The sequence below is a fragment of the Vulpes vulpes genome, chromosome 13 (genome assembly GCF_048418805.1).
Source record: "Vulpes vulpes isolate BD-2025 chromosome 13, VulVul3, whole genome shotgun sequence".
NCBI classification, from domain to species: Eukaryota; Metazoa; Chordata; class Mammalia; order Carnivora; family Canidae; genus Vulpes; species Vulpes vulpes.
In genome coordinates, this window is record NC_132792.1 from 48,404,175 (window position 1) to 48,421,269 (window position 17,095).

Sequence of the window (17,095 nt, forward strand, 5' to 3'; positions counted from 1 at the left end):
GGAAGGAAGGAAAAGGAAGGGTTACTAAGTAATAAAGGAATAAAGTCATAACTGACTGTTGACCTGTTTAATTTTAGAGATGACAGGGTTTTGATTAAGCACACAATCTCAGTGATTAGCAAGTTTCATATTTTATCTGCATATCCGTTGGAAAGAAGTATAAAAGTCACACACCCGACTTCATGAAAATTAAGCATCAGAGAACTTAAATAACTTATCAAATTAAAGGATGGCTATTACAACTAAGATGAGCTAATACAGATTTTTGAGAAGGAATAGCTTAATTGCATATATCCAGAAGAATTTTACTAATTCATGAAAATATATTTCCTTAAACAATCAGACAAATAGTAAATATTTTCTCACCCTTCTCCGTTAGTTAACATTTAAAGAATGAAAATCCCTTCAGAGAACTTAAATCAATGGTACCTCCATAGCTTTTTCTTACAGGGTTTAAACATTTTATCTTTAAGTTTTATATGGAGGGATGCCTGGGTAGCTTGGTGGTTGAGCATCTGCCTTTGGCTCGGGGCGTGGTCCTGAGGTCCCAGGATCGAGTCCCGCATGGGGTTCCCCATGTAGAGCCTGATACTCCCTCTGCCTGTGTCTCTGCCTCTCTCTCATGGATAAATAAAAAAAAAGTTTTATGTGTAGTACTGGCATACACTTCATCCCACATCCCTTAAAAATGACCTAAGTCTGCCTTAAAATATGTCTTGTACAATTGCAGACCAAATACAAGGCTGGTGTTAGAAGTATTGCCTAGCTCCCTTCAGCAGCTGCCATCTCTCTCATATTCATAGCCATAAGACCACTGGTGCTGTAGGCTGGATCTTAATACATTCTTCTAGCCCCTTTAATTTATGTCCCTCCTCAGAACTCAACTTTCCCCTTTACTTTTGAGTCTGAACAGTCTTCTTATTTCTGTATCTCCCCCAGACTCAGACAGGAAGCTCCTTCTTTTGTCCTGACACCAGACAGACCACATGACCGGGTAAATGGGTAGGTATCTGGCACGCAAGAGTAATTATGACACTGTAGTTCTGCCCTTTGCACACTTACAGTCTCTGATAAAACCTGAATAAATTGAAATGAATAAAAGAATAATTATGTACATAAACTAATGCCTTTGAAAGCAGTGTAGCTTTCTGTAGAGTTTGAAACCGGAGGCTGAAAGCTGAAAACAGTCCACAAACACGTTAACAAAGCTGTCCAGTCCAGTGTATATTTTTAATGTAAATGGATTTAAATTCATTCATTATACTGGGTAACTTCATAAATCTATGTTCTTACACGTTTGAATTTGTAATCACTAGCCGAGTACTGAAGAGCATGGACTTTGATGTCAGACAGACTGATTCAAGACTGTGCTCTGCAAGTAACTTTCTAGGTATAGGATGGGATGCTACAAAAACTATATCATAGGGTTACTGTGAGCATTCCCATGGATGATTCATGTAAAGTACCTAGCACACACTCTAGCGCACAGTAATTATTAAATATTAGTTCTTATCATTCTTTAGTAAATGGAACTCCTGCTGCTAAAAAAATCATGTTAGAGCAGAGTATGTGAATAAAACACTTTGCCTAAAAGCAGTACCACCTGGACATAATTTCATGAACATAATTTTATGTAGACTGCTTTAACAGAAACTGACATTAGAGAAGTGAATTTTAGCAGACGACAGAACTATAATAAGATTTCCTTGGATTGGTTTTTAAATGTGCTACGTTGCACTCAACCAATTCTGCCCATTATTTCCAAAGCAATGTAGTTTCCAGCCATGTGTTCCATATATCAGTTTTTCAGGTATGTAAACTCCACGAGCTAAGTGTTTAAAAGTTAAAAATAAGACACAGAATCCAAGGAAGAGATGACTACTATGAAAGAAAAAATCAGGCTTACCTTGAGTTATATAAAAATGAAATGTTTCCTAGGTCCTCTTAGCTTTCACATTATTTGTTGAAAGAAGAACTCAAAACTTACAACCTCATTTTATCCAAGAGAAACATGCAGGCTAATGTGTGTTTTTTTTGTTTGTTGTTTGGTATATATTACCTGAAAAATAATAGAGATTAATAATGCATTGGCAAGGTTAAATAAAAAAGGGAAACTTTACCTTGTAAAATCAAAACATGTTCTGTAAACTGAGAAGTGGATTAGAATGTTCAAAGTGCTTGGGGACCAAGAATTCTGTAAAGTCTGATTTATACCACAGGCATCATAATGCCTACCTACTTCAGAATGACAAATAGTACCAAGCTGAAGTCGCAAACAGCAGCCCCAGAGCGTTAACAGCAAATGTCTTCCATCTTAATAGCTGAGTCTGTGCCATTCTGTACACTTAAAATTCTGAGCATTTAACACTTCTTGTTGCATCTAAATCCAGATACAAAAACCTTCAAATCAAACTATTTACCTCAACTGAAATCTGCCTTGAATAATTCATAAGAAAGAAGAAAGATGGCAGTGAAGAAAGCCAAAAAGAGTTTTAATGAACTCTAGAGTTTCAAAAATAATGGCACAGAAGTTATTACAGCTTTTTCCCCTCCCCTGTAAAATAGACTATAGGTCAGTCTAATACCAAATACTCCCAGAAAACAGAAGGAGCAATAAAGGGTTCAGCTTTCTGCTTGTCTGCAATTGATATAGTAACAGCACCACACAGATTATTACCAGGAGAGGCTCTCTTGGAATGTGTGACAGTCAAGGAAGCATCTAAAGTATTCACATTCAAATATTTTACTTTTATGTTGTTTCTTAAAATTCCAGTGGTATCTGGAGTCTCCATTAAAAAGAAAGTATGAAAATCAGTAAATGTAGTGGCTCTGGCCTAGGCTACACCAGCACCTGCTTTTATGTGGCTTTGCCACCCTTGAAGACTTATTTGACTTGATGGGTAGAATTTGCAGCTATCCTACCTATGTTTCCTTGGAAATAATAAAAAGGTTTCACATTCTGCTCTAATAAATAAGCATCTCTTCAATGATTCATCTGGTGAATGAACCTAGGATTTTTATTAATTTTTTTTAAAGGGGGCCATTTGAAGGGTTACTGCTATGCAGGTTTTCATTAGTCTCCTATTGCTGCTATGTAACAAATCATCACAAACTGGGTAACTTAAAACAACACACATTTGGGGTGCCTAGTGGCTCATTAAGCACCTCCCTTTGGTTCAGGTCATGATCTCAGGGTCCTAGGATTGAGTCCCACGTCAAGCTTCCTGCTCAGTGGGGAGTCTGCTTCTCTCTCTGCCCCAACCCTTGTTCCTGTGCATGTGCGCACTCTCTCTCTCTCTCTCTCTCTCTCTCTCAAATAAATAAAATCTTTTTAAATACTCACAAATTTATTCTCTATAATTCTGGGGGTCAGAAGCCCAAGTCAAGTCTTCTGAGGGCTAAAATTGAGGTACAGACAGTACTGCATTCCCTCTGGAGGCTCTGAGGACAATTCTGTTCCTTGCCTTTTACACTGGAGAGGCCGTCCACATTCCCTGGCGGGAGCCCCTTCCTCCATTTTCAAAGTATATCATTCCAACCTCTGCTTCTGCATCCCATCTTCTTCCACCTTTGATCTTCCTTCCCTCTCATAAGAACCCTGTGATTACACTGGGCCCCAACTGGATAATCTGGGACTATCTGTCATTTCCAGATCCTTAATCACATCAGCAAAGTCCCTCTGCCATGCCAAGTAACCTATTCACAGGTGCTGGGGATTAGGAGGTAGACATCTTTGTGTGCTGTAAGGTAAATGCTTAAAGGAAATAAATTTACATATTAGATAATAGGCCACATATGGCTTGATTATAGACAAAAACAGAAGACAATCTCAGTAATCCTAACAGGACCAATTTTTTTCTAAGTGATAGTTTTTAAACCATGTTTCATAAAACTCTAAAAAGCTTAATGACAAACTTTAAAAATACATATAATAAGTGTATGTAAGTTTCTGAGTTGCTATTCTCTGTTAATAAAGAATAATGGATGCAAATCAAAACTTCAATGATATATCACGTTATACCAGTCAGACTTAGCTAGTATCAAAAAGATAAGAATGATGTGGAGAAAAAGGAACGCTTGTGATGGTAAGAATGTATATTGGACATTCACTGTAAAAAACAGTATGGAGGTTCTTCAAAAAGTTAAAAATAGAAATACCATATGATTCAGTAATTCCACAACTAAGTACTAAAAAAAAATTAAAACACTAATTCTAAAGACATATGCACCGCTATGTTTATTGCAGCATTATTTACAAGAGCTAACATAAGGAAGCAACCTAAATGTCCATCCATAGATAAATGGATAAAGAAAATGTGGCGTATAGACACAATGACATATCAGTCTTAAAAAAATGAGACCTTGCCATTTGCAACAATATGGTAATACCTAAAGAGTATTATGCTGAGTTAAGTAAGGCAGACACACACAAAAAAACAAATATATGATATTCTGTATATGTGGAATCTAAAAAAATAAAATAAAACAGACAGACCTATAAATAAAGAACAAATAAGATGATGGCCAAAGGGGTGGTGAGTGGGGGGATGGGCAAAATGGATGAAGGGGAGTGGCAGATACAGATTTCCAGTAATGAAATCAGTAAGTGATGAGGATGAAATGTCCAGCACAGGGAACAGAGTCAGTGGTACTCTAATAGTGTTGTGTGCTGACAGATGGAGCTACACTTGTGGTGAGCACAGCATAACATATAGAGTTGTCAAATCACTACATGTACACCTGAAACTAAGGTAACACTGAGATTCAGTTATATTTTTGCAATAAACAGAGAGAGAGAGAGAGAGAGAGAGAGAGAACTAGGCATTTCAAATATAGGTAATATCAAAATATCTATATCAAAGGAATTTTCATTCTTTGTTTGTGTGTACTCACATCTGCCTGTTATTTCCCCTTCTGGTCTGCAAGTGCTTGGATCCCTGGTTATGTTTAATGTTTATTGAATGGACTAAAAAATGAATGAGTGAATGAATGAAACTATTTCAGATGGTTATACGTTAAAAGGCAAAAATCAACTTTATTTTTCCAGATTTTTAAAGCAAAATAAATTGCTGGTTGAAATATTAAATGCAGACCTAAAATTCAATCAACTTCTAAGAACTAGGGATTACAGGTGCCTGGCTGGCTCAGTTGCTAGAGCATGAGATGCTTGATCTTGGGGTTGTAAGTTCAAGCCCCAAGTTGGGTGTAGAGATTACTTAAAATCCTTAAAAAACTTTTTTTCTAAGATCTATATAAATGCTTTTTTAGACAAGCTTCATTTCAAATACATGACAGTATTTTCTAAAAGAAGTCATCATACAAAATTAAATAATAAATTTCAGGTATAGTTTATCCACACAAAAGGAAAAAAGAATGAATGAAAAATAAATAAATAAATAAATAAATAAGGCATAGATAATCTATAATTATTGAATAGTTTTAAGTAGTTAGATTTTAACTAGCACAGTAATATTCATGAGTGTTCTTTTTGAAAATGATAGCTTACAAATGGTCTAATGGTGATTTTAATAATTATTTAACTCTAACTTATTTTCACAGTTTCATCAAAATAGGCATGAAATTGAAATTGAAAGCAAAGTACAGGAACATAGTTTCGGTACCTCATGATTCTTTATATATTTCATTTAACATGAGTCAGATGACTTAGCAATAAGATAATGAAGGTACTTAGAGCAAAAATCTCCACCTTTATCACTGCTCAATATTAATGCAAGTCTAAAAGTGACCCCTAAAACTGAATTGCAGAGAAAGAGATTATTTCTTATTCTTTGAATAAAATGTGTCACCAAACAAAAGCATTTAACAGCTTGCTCAGATTTTTTTTTATAGTTATAAGTATACAATGTTTATCAATATGCTATAATGAAATCTTCACAAAATAGAAGTATGATGCTTAATTACTTAGGATAAATCTACAAATATTTTGACTTTGAATTTTAATGACTTAATAACAAAATATACTTTCTTTGATAATTCACCATTACATACAAAGGATTTCCACAAAAAGAAAAAAGTAGGTCTAAATACATTTTTCCCTGGGGCCCCTGGGTGGCTTGGTGGTTAAGTGCCTGCCTTTGGCTCAGGTCATGATCCCAGGGTCCTGAGAGCAAGCCTTGTGTCTGGCTCTCTGCTCAGCAGTGAGCCTGCTGCTCCCTCTGCTTTTGCTCTCTATCTCTCTGTCAAAATAAATAAATAAAATCTTTTTTAAAAAGAAAAGTTTGCCCAAGCCAAGGCAGATATCTCTGAACAGGGCTTCTGGTGAATAAATTTAAAATAAAAAAATTTATTTTAATTTAATAAATAAATTTATTTTAATTTAATTAATTAAATTTAAATTAATTAATTTATTAATTAATTTTTCCCTAAGTGAACAATTCTTAGAAGTACACAAAGAAAATAGAAAGTACTACTTTAAAAAAATAATAGCATTTTCTAATTATTCTCCTTAAGAAACATAATGAAACTAAGTTCATTTTTATTTTGGTTCACAGATTTAGCACAAAATATATTTTTAATGGAAAGATCAACATTATTCAATTCTGCTTGTTAAAGCAATACATGTTTCTGGCAAAGCATTCAGCATCATTGAAGAAAATAAAAATCATAACCCACAACCGCTGTCCCCATTTAATGCATTCTTATCGACTGTTATCATAAGCCCACTTTTTCTATTGGAATACCAGTATTTATTTAATGACCATGCCCATGGAAATTAAGCTTTATGCATTCTTTGATTCTTTTTGTCATATTTTATTTCCACTGCAACCACTGCTGCATTTCCAACAAAAAGGTAGAATGAAAACATTGAAAAATATAATTTTCAGGGGAATCCCTGGGTGGCTCAGAGATTTGGCGCCTGCCTTTGGCCCCAGGGCGCGATCCTGGAGTCCCGGGATCGAGTACCGCGTCAGGCCCCTGGCATGGAGTCTGCTTCTCCCTCTGCCTGTGTCTCTGCCTCTCTCTCTATATATATATGTCTATCGTGAATAAATAAATAAAATATTTAATAAAAATAAATAAATAAATAAATAATAAATAAATAAAATTTTCTATGTATTTTTTCAACAAATTTTTGGAGTTATTTTCAATAACTTGGGATTTGAAGCTGAAAATACTTGAGGATTCCTATGACCAAGTATTTATACTTGTTTTCTTTTTGAAGAAGAAATGTCAATATAACTAGTTCTAAAAAAAACTTAAATTTAATCTATAAATGAAATAATTCATCAGCAGCACCTGCATTTTTCTTTACAACAGAAATTCAAATAATGACATTTTATTAGTTTTCTGTTGAATAACATTTAACATATTAACAATATTAACATGATCACCAATAATCCTTATAAATATCAAAGAAGCTAAAAGTGCATGTTGTATCCTAAGGTAGAATCTATTTATAGAGAACATTCATATGAGGATAAATTATTTTATTTAAATGCATCATCTTCCCTTTTTGAAGCTGATTATGAAATAAAAATTCCAAGAATGAGAAATATCAATGGTGAAACACTTAAAATTAATTACTGCAAGAATGTTACCTCAGACACTTTTTCTCAGGGATGTTAAGTTTAAGCGTATTAATCTTTTCCCTTTTAATTTTTTTATTGAAATACAATTGATATGTAACATTGTATTTAAAGATACTAACCTTAATTTATAGGTCACTTGCTTAAATGCTCTTGTTCTAAAAAAAATATTGAATTCTTAATAGGATCATGTGTTAATCTGGAAGTTAGCTAAGCAGTTTAAGAAGTAAATGTATTTTTTTGTTGTAAATATATTCCTTTTATGTAGTTATTGCTTTGTTGTACATAGATTTGTTATTTATCAATTAAAATACTTCCCTTATGCTTTGATATTAATTTTTGCAAAAACTATACTAACTGTTCACAAATTCAGCAAGCCTTGAGAAAGATGTTTGACCTGGTTATACGCATCTAGATTAGGTCCTAGGTCAGGATGCTTATGAATTAACTTGAGGTAAGAATAGCATCTATGGATTATCTTCAGTGGAAAAATTTTCTTCTGGATGATTGACTTGTTTTATGGTTATTCAGGTTTGTGTGATGATTTATAACCTAGCAAGTGTATCCAGAATACATGCTTTGGAGGCCTTGCGATCATGTTATGCAGGGAACATTTCTGGAAACTGAGAAGCTTGGAACATACAGGGGAGGAGAGAATACAAAGGGAGCACGTGCATTGTCTTTCGATGTAAATTAAAGGCAGGGCTTGCGTTTGGAAGTGAATATCACTTGATTAGTAAGCCCCAAGTTTTTCACCTAAATTCAACAAGGAAGAAGTTTCAGAGATGTAGATTTCAGGTCAGGAATAAGATTTGTACAAGGATAATAGAAAAAATATAGTTATAACCTTTATTGAATGCCTGCTATTTGCCAGATACCGTGCTCGGAACTTTACTTTCATTATTGTGTTTAATTTTCACAGTGACTTGATCATCATGCATGTACCATTTTATGGTGAGGGAACTAATTTTTAATAATTTTTTAATAAATTTCCAGCTCTCTGACTAGAAGTCATAGAAGCAGAAGTTAAAGAGTCTGGTTATAAAGCCTGCACTCTTATGTATGTACTTTTCTGTAAAATAAAAAGAATTAAAGCACCTGCTGAGTGATTCCTTGACGGATTAAGCCCAATAGTTGAATCAACGAGGCTCCTGTGGGAAACAGTTTTTAAGATGTCTGACAATGATACCTGCCTCCTAGGATCGATGTCCTTGTTAGTTCTAATGAGTAAATTCTTTCTTTCTCTCTTTTTTTTTTTTTTTTGTTGTTGTTGTTGTTAAGATTTTGTGTATTTATTCATGAGAGACACACAGAGAAAGAGGCAGAGGAGACAGAGGCAGAAGGAGAAGGCTCCCCTGTTGGAAGCCTGATGCTGGACTTGATTCCAGGACCCTGGGATCACTCCTTGAGCCAAAGGCAGACGCTCAACCACTAACCATCCAAGTGCCCCAAAAAACTTCTCTCTAACCAAGGGTATGTGACCATGTTGAGGGGATATCATTTCTGTGTTTAAGTTATAAAAGGTTGTGACTTTATCTTCCAAGCTGACTCTATTATCTTCTCTGTCTGCACTCATTGATGAAGGGGTCATATTGGAAGGGGTCACTTGACAAGGAAATGAGAGCGGCTTTCCAGCAGCAGCCAGCACGTAACTGAGGCCGAGGTGAACAGCACTCCATGTACTGTATTCGGCCAACAGCAACGTTAGTGAGTTAGGAAGCACACCTTTTACCACTTGAGCTTTTAGATGAGATCCCAGGCCTGGTTGACATTGTGATTGCAGCCTTGTAAGACATCTTAGAACAGAAGACCCAGATAAGCCGTGTCTGGATTTCTGACTCACAGAAACTGTGATGTGATAAATGTGTGTTGTTTTAAGTTACTAAATTTGGGGGCAATTTGTTACACAGTAATAGATAAGAACTAATACACTTCCCCAAGGCAAGCATTATGCCTTGACTTAATGTATCCAGCAACAAGCGACTAAGTGAAGAGTGAATGAAGAGTGAAGAGTGAATGAAGGAAGGAAGGATTACACTAAATGGTGTTTAAGATCATTTGAAACTTAATATTTTATTATGCCATGTAGAACATAATTAAAGTAGAATATTTACCATGGTCCTATTCAATTTATCAGAAAAATAAATAAAAATGAAAATCTAAATTCAATAATAAATATTTTTTTCTTTTTCTCTTCCCCAGGTTTATTGAACAATAATGTAGATACAAAAGATTCGCCCACTATATTATTTGATGTATACTATTTGATACATTTGGGAAGTGGAAAATATTCATGTAACCACCACCACAATCAAGATATAGAACATTTTCAACTCCTGAAAGTTTCTTGTGCTCCTTTGCAGTCAATCCTCTCCCTCTCATGCAACTACTGATGAGCTTTCTCTTACTATAGTTTTACATTTTGAAGAATCTCATATATGGAAATATATTTTTAAGTGTCTGATATGTGGTATTAAGTGCAAAAATATCAGATCATATAAAATAGCTATAGCTGTTTTTAATATTTCTGTTTTTCACACATAATTTTATATGTACATCTCTTCAATAGGTTCTCTCTATAAATAAATAATATCTATAAGAAAAGGACTAAACATTTCCAATGGTATTTTTACTAATTGATCTTTAATAAATTAACCCGAGAGAACAGTTTCTAAAATTCCTAAAACATCCCTGAGATTTATCCAGATTTTCTTCCCATCTGAACGTTGAGGGAAAAAGAATAACTATTGTACAGTATTACGCTATTCTTCAGTGGCCATTTGCCAGTATTTTTTCACTTAAAAGCTGAAAGAAAGTTGAGGCTATCATGAAGCAGGAAAGGATTCTATTCAAAGTTAGAATTCTCTAGATTTTGCTACAACTTAGCTCTTTTAAATTGGTTCTTTCTGATTAAATTTTCAACTCTGACACAATCAGCCTTCTTTTGAGAGCTGGGTATTTCTCCTAGTTGCATGTAAGAGACATGCAGTCATCCAATAAAAATGCTAAAGACATTTTCTTGAACATAAGGGTTGATGATGGATGGATGAATAACAGGGAGACCTACACAATCAAACCACTCAACAGAGCTCAACACTGGCCACAATTTGCTAGGAGTAGTTGTATCAGCTGAGTTTGGATTCCTACAGTCTTTCATTTAACAAGTATTTATGGAATTCTCACAATGAGCTAGGCACTGCTTTAGCTCCATCAAAGATTTCTTTAACTGGCGGGAAATTACCAATAGTTACCAGCACAAATACAAGAGTCAATTAAGTTGGATAACCCTTGTTACGTCTACAGCATCAAACCTCCATTTTACATTGTAAGTTATCTAAATAAATCCCAAAGAGTGCCATCGCTGTCTATCTCAACTTAGAGGTGCCTTTGGTAACCATTTACAATTGAAAAATCACATTCTGAAGTAAACAGTACAGTGAACAGAGCAGTCAGTTTGGGATTACACTAACCTGATACAAATGAGGTTTGGACTTTCACTAAATAAGTTTGGTGGCCAGAGGAAAGATAACCTGCCTTCTAGAATCATGGTTTTTTCAGATGTAAATGAGTGCTTTAGATATACAAAGGTGTGGAGCAGGGCTTTTTCTGTTGTTTCAAATATTTCAGCTAAAGCCCTAAATGGTGAACAAGAGAAAAGGTAGTGAAGAGCAGCTGTTCCTACCTCTCCTAGGGTTTCCTAACAAGCAGCCTAACTGGCCACTGACATGACACCTCACCTGGCCTGTCAAGAGCAGAATTATGGAGTGCATTAAGGGCAAGTCATGGAGGCAGTGAGACGTTATCTAAGGGAGGGGTTTTGGCTTATCTCCTCTCGTGCACCCACATTCCACATACATGACCAAGGGTATGAGATCTCAGATGTCCAGAGCTAGGAGATCTCAGAGTAGTGAGTAGGGCACTTCTGAGACAAAAGACTAGCAGTATTCGGATCACAGGCTTGGGAACTGCACAAATGCAGAGGCCTACTGCTGCATGACCACCGTGAAGAAGGTCTGCAAGGGGCTGACACGTGGCACCTGGAGTTTGGAGGCACTTGTGAACATTGACGCCTGTCCCTTTCTCTCCTGGAGAATGGAGAAAGCAGGATGCTGACTGGCACAGTCGACACAAGCAGAGCAAGCGGAGAGGACAGCAGAAAGACAGACAGATCTATATCCTGATTCCTGACACGACAAGAATGCTTGCACCTCCTGTGAGCTCAGGGTATACCACAGAATGTAATCCGCTATTTTTATGGGATCTCCTGAGAAGAACCACCTGCCAAAGTAGGAGAACCGGGCAAAAGGGGGCTGTGAGATTGGCTGCTGTGTGCTGGCTCTGGGTGAGAGCTAGACTGCTTCCATCCCTTGTCCAAAAGCTGGGGTCCCAGGTAGTGGTGGCACAGGCGGAAAGGCAGGGCTCTAAAGGGCCTACCAGCACAGCCCACAATGCAGCCAGCTCCTGCCAATGACAGAGGCACTGCTTACTGAGAGGGACTAGAAAAATCCCAGTCAAGTCCAACACTATTCTGAAATGCAGGGCAAGAGCCGGTGTCAGGCCTCAGCTGAGGGAGAGGGAGACATTTTGAATTTCATTTGCATTAAGAATAGCTTAGAAATTTTAATGACAGAAAATAAATGTTAATTATTGAAATTAACTTGTGTTTATAACTGATAGTCTGAAACTATGGCCTCTGCCTAACATGTATCAAGTTGCAGGGTCATAAGATTTGATAACACTGTTGAAGAGAAAAAGTAAAAGTGCTTTCTGCTTATTCTGGCTTTGAGTTCAGGCCATTGAATAAAATCATTACATAAGAATTACAGATAATACACGTTAAATGCCTACCATAGTACCTGGCACACAGAAAATGAGTTTAATAAATATGAGTTATTGTTAGTTTTATTACCATGTCTCTGGCACTGTTAGTTACTTTACTTACATACATTACCTCTAATCCTCCCAATAAATCTACAAGGTAGCTATTATTATATTTATTTTATAAATGAAGAAAAAGAGGAAACAAAAACGAAAGAGGCAGTCTGTACCTGCATAAGCTTAATCAAAGGCAACCAGAGTTGGTACTAATGGCTCAGAGATTGCACAAGATGTTGACTGAGGCCAACTCACACCACACATAAGCCTTCCCAATGGATCCGGCCCCCAAAACAGGCCTCAGTTACCCAGGTAGAAGGGAGGGACAGGATATGATGGCTGTACAAGAGGCTCAGAGCGGATGAAGCACAGGAAGGTAAGAAGGGAAATGAGTGCTCGGATGGCAGGATCTAATAAAAGGCCTTGTGACTCTCCTTTGTCACTTCCTCTGAAAACGAAGTGGAGCTAAGGGAGAAATCTAAGCAAGGAAGTGGTCACCAAGGGGTAGGAATCTCTCCATGGAACTCAGGAGTATGGTATTGCCATGTGACAGTCCTCAGTTGCTGAATTAGGCAAACCTGTGAGCTCTCTGACCTCCAGTGTCCTCATCTGCAGTGCCCATTAAGGTCCACATTTTTTTAAATGGAGTAAAGATTATACCTACTTGGTGGAGCTACACTGAAATGCTAAATTAGAAAGCCCTACATTAGGGCCCCTGGGTGGCTCACTCAGTTAAGCAACCAAATCTTGGTTTCACACAGATCTTGATTTCAGGGTCATGAGATCAAGCCCCAAGTCGGGCTCTGTGCTCATCATGGAGTCCACTTGGGATTCTCTCTTCCTCTTCCCCTCTTTCATGCTCTCTCTCTCAAATAAATAACCTTTTTTTTTTAAAGTGCTACATGCCTTACTTACATCATGAGCTCAAACAGTGAAAGTGTTAGTCAACACTTTTATTTTATTTCATTAAATAAATAAATTTATTTTTTATTTTATTTTATTTTAAGTTTTATTTTATTTTAAGTTATTTTATTTTATAAAATAAAATTTTATTTTTATTTTATTTTAAGTTCTTTTTTTTTAAATTTTTATTTATTTATTTATTCATGAGAGGCACAGACAGAGAGAGAGAGGCAGAGACACAGGCAGAGGGAGAAGCAGGCTCCATGCAGGGAGCCAATGCAGGACTCGATCCTGGGTCTCCAGGATTTCGCCCTGGGCCAAAGGCGGCGCTAAACCGCTGAGCCACCAGGGCTGCCCTCTCTCTTACTTTTATTAAAATAATAGACTAATTATATTGGCACCAATTACATTTCTCTGCACTTTGTTGTTGCACATTAGGCATCAAAGAAATTTTAAAAATACATTCTTTGTACGACTCTAGGAATCTTCAGCTGGATTCTTAAATTTCTATTTCTACTATAAATTCTAACAAAAGCAAAAGTAGAAAAATATGGCAGGAAAATCAGGATGGTTAAGGGCAAAGGCTAACTATGGAGGCTTCACTTGAAGTTCCCAGAGTGGCAACGGTAATTACAGGTTTGGTGCTTCTGGCAATTATAGCAAATTCTCAAGTGTAGTGTTTCTCTTTCCACTATAAATCTGCAGTGACTTGGTGACCTAATCCAAGTATCAGAAAAGACCCAGTTCTGACAGGGTGCCCTCTTCCCTAAGTGGATGTTTGTGCACTTCTTGTGTAAGTGCCAAGAAAAAAAAAGAAAGTTAGAGTTAACTTTCTAAAGGAGAGGAGGTTTCCTTTTCTAAAAAGGAGAGTTAACGTCATCCGGGTGAAATATAACAAGGGCATATTGTGAAGCAGCAGAATGATACGATGGGAAGAATGTGGCTTCTTGTTCTGGACGTGAATGCCCTCCCAGATACGAAGCATGATGGAACTGGCTAATAAACTTAGATGAGGAAGGTGAGCAGACAAGCTCAGGGCCATGCCCAGGCCACCTTACAGATGCAGCGTAGGATATCTGAGGTTTATCTAACACCGTAGACCTGGCCCTGGCAGGTACAGCTAGCAGAGCCACAATGGAGAGGCCAAGGGGCTTCGTTAACTTAGAACTGTTTGGTCAAGTTCTGACATAAAGAGAATCAATCATGAGGAGAGGACATGGGGAAGATTCCAGAAAAGGGCTATCAAAGAATGACGACAGAAGCTAAGCAATGGTCCAGAACCATGTGGCTATTCCTCCCGGGGTCTAGGAAGCTAGAGAGAAGCCCTTCAGAATTGCAAGCATCGGGGCTGTTCTAATTTGATAAACAGACAAAAACATAGAGAAAGTTAAGAAAAATCAGAACTCTCTTCAACACAACAGTTTCTGGGTTGGCACCAAGCCTCAAACCCAACTGCACTAAATCCTGAGACTCACAGCATTGTGTTTCTACACCTTCAATGTCTGGTTTGATCACTAGGCCGGACCAGTGCCAATGGGTAAAGCCCATGGGGAGTGCTTTTTAGAGAACCCAAACTCAGAGAGTGGGAAGACATGAAGTTAGGGGAAGAGAGGATGGGATTGACAGTTAAGTTTTTATAGGATACTTTACCTGATGAAGTCATTTTATTGCACCCATGTAATACGGGGAAAAGGAAGCTATAAAATGAAAGAGATAGGAAAAAATTCTCAGAAGTATAATGGTCCTTGAAATGTGTATTAGTCTTCATCCAGAGTTCAAAGAATATCTATTATAGAAACAATATTATGCTTTCATGAAAATGCATTGTCGTTGATTAAAATAGAGTCCTATGATAAAAATCTTGTGGGACATGCTCTACAGGAATTAGAAGAGTGACATGATAGATGAAAATTGAAAATTGTTTCAGGTTCATATAGAGGGCACTGTATAATCACGATGATGATAGCTTGCATTTGTAAAGGATTTTAGTTTTCAAAGAGCTTTCATACCCATCATCTCTTCTGATCCTTACAACAACCCTCCTAGCTAGGTAGGGCAAGAATTATCATCCCCATTTTAAAGGAAAGGAAACTTTATGTCTTTCTCAAATAGGTAATTTTGTATTAAAATGACTGCATAACATTTCACTCTTCTTGATACCTGCACTAGCCCACTGAAGTACTTAGGCATTTATAAAATAAATTACAAAAATGAGAGTTTGTGAAAACTAAATCCTGTAAGATGAAAATGTTCTAGAAGAAACAGGCACAATTAAAAAGAACAAATGGTGTGAACATGTATGTATATTTGATATAAAAGGTGGGACAGGGAAATTATTTCACATGATATAGTCTGAGTAACTTCCTTATTCTTTGGGACATTTCCATTTAACTACTTGGCTACCATCTCAAATTTTGTGTGTCAAAACCAACCCTCATCTTTCAATTTCCCTACCTCTGCCTAGAGCACCTCAATTCATTCCTTTATCCATATTTGACAGCTTGGTTGTAGTTTGCCTCTTCTGTTTACTTATCTAAAATCAATCACTCCATCTTCTTCTTGCCTTCATCCCTGCTACCTCCACCTAAATCCAGGTCTTCACTCATTCAATCTTACACTATATTTCAGTGCATCCAATTTATAAGCTACTGCAATATACCATTAGCTGTTTCTTTTCCTCACAAATATTCATTAATTCTTTTTTTTTCTCCCCAAAGTAAAATATACTTAACCTGCCTTTCAGAATCCTTTATTATCTAGAAACAAATGCCATTCAATTCCCCAAACATCTTCTTTTTGTTTTTAATGAACCCTGGGTCCTCCAAGCCCCTCCAATGCTTTATGATCTTTCCTTCCTCAAGCCCTTAATATCTTGTTCCATTCATATGTTAAGCAACCTGTTTATTGCAAATACTTCTTCTCTGAGATTCATCCAACTATCGTTTCCATGATTCTGCTTTTCTTTGGAAGGCCCTCTTTTATGAATATCTACATGATTTATACTTTGCAATCAATATTCTAGTAGGATCTTAATTATATAATGTTTTCTGCTGATTGATATTCCTTAATCTGTAACTTCAGTTAAATGGAAGGCCTCTGACGGGGGCAACATGTATTAACGTTCCTCTGACAGCCTCAAGTACCAAGTTGTGATGAGAACACAGGGGTAGGCCATTTAAATTAATAATTATATCCAAAAAAGTAAAGAAAGAAATTGAAAATAAATGCATTCATTCATGTTAACCATGCATTGTGTTAAGTGCTAAAAATATAATGGTAAATAAGAAAAACTTACTGCTGACCCTCACTGAGCTTGTGGTCTACTACCACAGAGAAAACGAATAAACACCCTCACTGGGGACTTCTGACCGATTACCATCATTTAAAGTTACAAAGAAAAATAAAAGAAGTTCAATCAGTTTATATTACAAAATGAGCTCACAAATGAAATAACACCTTCTGCTTCAAGAAGCATAAAGGGTTGATGAATATTGCTGTTTCTCATATGGCAGCACAAGGACCACAAATGGTTCAACATCACATGAAATAATGAAGATCAGTGAAATATGTGGCATTTCAAGTTGGCAGCTGGAGGCAAAATCATTTATAATTCAATGATATATATTTTTATATTCAGCAAACACTGTATGCTTAACGTTGTTTAATTTTTAAATAAAAATGAATAATTATAATTATCCTAATAAGCGTATAAAATAGCTTGAAGAACTTTAAAATTTTGGTTATTCACTAACGGAACAAATAAATTATGT

General features: G+C 36.4%; 1 protein-coding gene across 26 annotated transcripts in view; it reads right to left on the bottom strand.

The window, feature by feature from the left end:
- Positions 1-17,095, bottom strand: part of RALYL (RALY RNA binding protein like) — a 698,808-nt gene that overhangs the window by 487,246 nt on the left and 194,467 nt on the right. For 12 of the 26 annotated variants that reach the window (XM_072734392.1, XM_072734397.1, XM_072734394.1 and 9 more), the window contains exon 2: positions 1,907-2,059. The exons of the other annotated variants lie outside the window; for them this stretch is intronic. The gene's annotated coding sequence lies outside the window, so the exon portion shown is untranslated. The remainder of the gene's footprint in view (positions 1-1,906; positions 2,060-17,095) is intronic. 26 annotated transcript variants of the gene reach the window in all.